This window comes from Rhodamnia argentea, chromosome 2, assembly GCF_020921035.1.
Source record: "Rhodamnia argentea isolate NSW1041297 chromosome 2, ASM2092103v1, whole genome shotgun sequence".
Taxonomy (NCBI): Eukaryota; Viridiplantae; Streptophyta; class Magnoliopsida; order Myrtales; family Myrtaceae; genus Rhodamnia; species Rhodamnia argentea.
This window is the reverse complement of record NC_063151.1, coordinates 31,800,295-31,806,338: the sequence shown is the minus strand read 5'-3', so window position 1 is coordinate 31,806,338 and position 6,044 is coordinate 31,800,295.

Here is a 6,044-nt window from a genome sequence, read left to right as displayed (position 1 = left end):
AATTTTGTTACAAAAATGACACTTAATAAGATTATGCTCCTTATTGTGGATTTGAGAAGCATTAGAAGAGTCATTCGGGATGTGCAGTCTTTTTTTCTTGCTCTTTCTACCTTTCCCACCTTTCCACTTGGAATTCTTTTCGGGCTCTTGAATAAGCATATTGGCCAATTCATTTACATTCCACTTATCTTTTATAGTATTGTAATTCATCCGAAATGACCCATATTGCTCATGAGGCAAGGAATTAAGAATGAACTTCACTAAAAAATACTTATCCACGTTCATTCCCAGAGTCCTTAACTTTGCTATTAATTTCGTCATCTCAAGTACATGCTTATGCATGGTACGTGAACCATCATATTTCATGGTGGTTAAAGTGTTCATTAGTGTACCAAGAAGTGGCTTGTCAGTAGTTTAAGAATGCTCTACCACAAATTTCATATATTCCTTAGCATTGTCGGTTTTGGGAAGAGAATTCTTTAAGTTGTTCGCATCTGTCATTCGCATGAGCATTAAGCTTAGTCTGTTCGATCTTTCCCAAGTTTTATGGAAAGACTTTTCATCATCGCTACTTTCGTCAATAATAGCACCTGGTTTCTCAACTTGAAGTGCTAAATCAAGATTTAGGACACCTAAGTGAAATTGGACTTGTTCACTCCAATCAGAGAAATTTATTCCATTGAATAATGGAATAGACGAAGCGTGCGAATGAAGAGAAACAGATCTGAATACTACAAGTATGCAAGAAAATATCCATACATTAACGCTTTGAGAATATCACAATAATATTCAAATTAAACATTACATTTATATCATAGTTCTCCTTTGGGAGATCCCATGATACACCAACATATATAAACCATAATGATGCTAATAACTTTTATTTGGTAATTACGAATATATCTCATTACAATTTATTTGCTATCTTTGGATATACAAATAAATCCAATAAGACATATAAATTATCAATCATTATGTTCATGAATTATAAGAAATTAATTAACCTTTGGGTTAATCCCGAAGTTCTTATAATAAATGAAATTCAATATATTCATGATACCAATAAAGATCCAGAACATATCAAGTTCAATCATAGCATTAAATAATCATGGATAATTGAATAAAAAGCTATGAATTTCAAAAACTCAAGAAATTTAATGTTTGGCCACTTTGGTGACTAACAAACCCTTAATTTCCTAAGCTTTATTAAATTCATGTGCCCAAGGGCAAAATGGTAAATTCAGCATTCAATGGTAAAATATAAATTTTATGCCTAGGGACAAATCTGTAATTAGATTTCATGGGCAAAACAGTAATTTTGTCGAAATAAGACAAAATAGGGGCAAAAAATTGTAATTTTCCCAAAAGGACAAAATGATGTCAAAACTGTAATTTTCGGAAAAAGACAAAACAGGGAAAAAGACAAAACTGCATGGGGCAAAAACGAAAATTCATGCCTGGGCGTGTGTCAGGCACATGCCTGAGGCCCACGGGCGCGTGTGGCACATGCGCCCTTCCTCCTTCGCGTGAGCAAACGATTTTTTTGTTGTTGCCCAAACAGTCGCCATTTTTCGCAACTCCGACCGTCTCTGCTGTGCCTTCTTTCGCATGAATCTCCACTGATAGCCCACCTTCGATCAAAATAATTGGTGGGTTTTGGAGAACACTCTGGCACGACAACACAGGTCCTTGAATCGACGAAATTGACCCAAAAATTTGGCCGAAATTAAGCAAAGAAATCGGTCGGATACGAATCCTAAACACCCAAACTTTGCCACTCAATTAGCCTCCGGCAATCATCATTATTCGGAATTGATTGAGGGCTTTTGTCACTCATGATGGTGTGACCATATTGTACAAATTTCGGGTGATGGGTGGCCAGAATTTGGCCAGAATTGGCATTTTTTTTCAAGATCCGAAAATTGCTCAATTTGTAATTCATTGAAAACCCCATGAACATTCATCGATAACCATAAACGTAAATTCATCAAGCCTTTATGCACATATACATAACTCATATAATCGAAAAATCATGAGATCCTAAACCTCGCTCCGATACCAATTGTAAGCGATTAACATAAAACTTTATGCGGAAATTCTATCATTGACAAATCTTCAACCTTCATGATTCTCACGATAAGAAATAAGAATAAAGTCGTACCTTTGTCCATTGCGATTCTTCAAGCATTGATTGTTTCATCGAAAAATTAGAGACGATGAAGACTTGGTTTCTCTCCCTTAACCCTATGTACCTTATGTTGCTTCTGATGGAGAGAAAACAACTATTACGTAATTAACGTCTGTTCATTGATCGGGTGAAGAGAGGACCATACTTCTTTTTAAACTTGAAACGTTATCCAAAATGTGCCTTTTCAAGAGGTGCCTTACATCAAAAGACATCAGATTTGCACCTTTTCAATTATATCTTTTCGTGACCAATATAAATTAATAATAACATGAAATAATTATTAAATCATTATCATAAAATCATATGGGCTACATTTATTTTACAAACTACTCTGCACCACCTCCAATAAAAAAGTTTGAGGTTCGTGAGCCCGTCATCGCCCGTGACAGACCTGACATTTTTATGGCGCAGCAGGCCAAGGAGGTGGTGGCCAAGATGATGGACACCCCTTGAGATTTTAACTTGCTTGCCTTCAGATTAGGTGTTTATACTAATCTCGCTCAGTGTCAATTGCGGTCACTTCAATGGATCTTGAGTGGGACATCTATCTTGTTCGTTCATGTGGTTTGGATTTTATTAACAAGTGATGTGGATTTATTGTGACCACTTGCCCCTAGTGTCTATTCAAGATTCCTATGAGAGAGACCTCATGGAAATTTGGGCTTTGCGACCGACCCCCAGGAGATGCTTTATAATAAGTTCTTCCTCAGGAATGATACAGACAAATGTGATGTTACATAGGACCCCAACTTTCTCTCACTCTTCTCTCATTATCTTCTTTATTTTGGAAAAATGGGTCATGGTTTCTATCCACTAGATAGGGGCAAGCAATTGGGACACGCCGGCTAGAGTCAAACATGAAGGTGGGGTCACCTCCATGAAATCGAATTCCAATCTCCAAATCAAGAATTTCTTGAAAAGGGAGAACCGAACCTATAACAACTGTGAAATTTGAGACTCGACAAGATCCTCAATATTGAACTTTAATGGTAAACGTTGTGCACATAACATGAGTTTGTGTTGCTCCATAAATGGGCAATGGTTTGGTAGTTGGGCTTCAATTGGTTGATCTTCAAGTATCGCCGGGAGTAGGACCACCTTGCTCTCTCGAGTGGTCTTAATCTATTGGAGGACCAGTGCAAGTCGAATGTATGTTCAATTTACCTAAAAGTGGCGATACAATCTTATCTAATCATTGCTACTATGTTGAGAAAACTATAGTTGATGATATGACACAATCAATCTACAATGTCTATTTATCGATGAAGTGGCTTGTGTTAATGTTAGGTGGAGCATGTGAGATGACATGAAACCAATTCTTGAGGGGTCCTACCTTGGTGCCGTCGACATCAACAGCCAGATTTGGCTTGCTCTTCCTCATCATGGAGGCTCCTTGGTGCTATTTCCAGGGATTTTCTTAGGAAAAAAAGGTTTTTCAATGGACTGGAGCGAAGAGATTATCATATGGAATTGTCAAAGAAAGTAAGTTTAGTATGTGGCGAATAACTAATAGTGTGTATTATAAGGAGAATCTATTTTATTTTATTTTTCATTTAGTGCAATCAAACATTGTAATGTGTATAACTCATATTAGGTATTTTCAGGTGAGTTAATGAACTTTTGATATCTCTTTGGGAGGTACTCTTGAAATGGTCTTGTAGTTGGAGCCCGAATTCGACATTACTCGAATACACCGCACGTAATTCCTACAAGCTCGGTAGGCTCGCCGTGAGATGAACCGATTAACTTATATTCCACTCGAATGCTCGGTTGACCTTTCGGCCAAATCGTTTTCCAGCAAAGTTTGCCAACTACAACAAAGTTAAGATTTCACCACTTCTTGCTGGAGGATAATACATGGAACGGGATGACCTACTTTCCCCAAATGGTTGACTCTAATGTCTGCGTTCCTTCCATTTTCAGATATATTTTTTTATTTTTTTACTTGATGACTGTTCGTGTAAAGAATAGTCTAAATTACCGAAAATACATATAGTAATCCTAGATTTACTGAAATGATATCGTTAGTCAGCCTCAAACCCTCAGTCATAGCTGCACAGTTTGTCTTTTTTGGGCAAGGCAACAAAAGAACACTTCAAGTCACGAAGACTTTCACGGTTGCCGCCAGTAAGTTTTCTTTAATTGGGGTTGGAAAGGGTGCTTCTCTTTCTTCTCGGCGCTCGCTTTCTTTCGCTTTCTGCCATTGGAAGAAAAGAAGAAGAGGTGGTTTCAGGTGGAATATCATTTTTCCTTTTAAGTTTTTTCAAATGGGGAGGCAAATTTAGAACTTCAAACGATTGAAAGAAGCATTCTGACGAACAAATCTCTCTCTCGCTCTCTCTCAATGAAGCCAGACTGCAGATGAACGAAAATCACTCAACGAGAGCAAACCCCACGGAAAGCGGATGTCATAATGATGCATACAACCTGCACATAATTCTCTTCAGCAGACTGAGAATACCCATTTTCAACCGCCAATCTGATGCGGAAAAGAAGAAAAACATGTTAAATGCTCTGCCCCTGCTCTGCTTTGCCCTGCTTAGGACAATAACGCGGGAAATTAACTCCTGTAGGAGAATTTGTCGTGAATTAATTATCCTCGGAGCCGGACATTGCCAATCAAAATCATTCATTTCATAGTCAATTCGTGAGAAAGTCTTCTCCGGGAATCAGTATTGGTCACAATCCCCAAATTTGACAGACACACACAGACAGGGGAGGGAGAGACAGTATTAACAGAAACAGTGTTGATTTTCATTAGCAACACTAATGCTTTCCGGGCAGAGAAAGGACTTGGGCGGCTCCCACCATCGTCTTCTTGGCTTGAACCGGCTCCGAGCAAGTCGCAGAGGAGCAAAAACAAGAACCCAAAGCAAAACAAAACCAACTCACCATGCGGTCCCACATCATTCTCTTCACCAGCCTCCTCTCGGCCGGAATCAGCCCTCCTCTCTTGGCTCTGAAACGCGCCTCTGCTCCTTCGGCCGCCGTCTTCGTCTTTGCCTCCTCCACGATGCCCAACACCTTCAATTCAGCATCGCCATGACTTTCGCCCTTCTCCATCGCTCTCGATCGCAGCCCCAGTGATCGATCTTTTCTTTTTCTGTAGAAAATGCGAGTGCCTTTTAACTCTTTGGCCTGGTTATATAAAGAGATAAAAGCAAAGCAAGAAGCTGCTTAGGACCAAAAGGGTTTCTTCTGATGGAGACAGCAATCCAATAGAGAGAGATACAGCGTACGTTGCTCTCTCGGTCGGACACGCGGCCGCCAAAGAGTCGATGCTGGACTACAGCTTTCAGATTTCTTCTCGAGGGAAACGTCGGTCCGGGCAGCACTTCGGCGTCGACGTGCCACGTGCACAGGATGGTGGTGGGGACCATTTGATTGGTTTTAGTTAGTTTTGATGCTGCTTGGGTTCTTTCCGGGACCAAAATTCAGCGTATAGAGGAGGTCACCGGCATGAAATGGTGGGCGCGGGGCCCTGGAAAGTGGAAGCTTTCAGTTGGAGAGGGAGAGTCAAAAGATTTTGGCCCGAAAAAATATCTCATTTCTTTTTTAATACCACCTACATAGGATAATTTGGACGTTATGATCATCGTTGTGCTCCTTATCGAATTCTTGAAAGAGTTTGATAAGAATATAAAGTTGTCGCAACCTAAGGCACGAGGGTTTCCTAATCTGCCCACGAGCCATGAAGATTAAGTAATGTGCATTATAGGGTTGTGCTCATGGTGATAAGAATAATAGGATGATACTATTAAATCTTCGCGGAACCGACGGAATCTTGACTTAATTCAACGGATTTACTCAATTATCCCCGGTTTTGAGCAGATTAATTTGACTTCAAGGTACTATG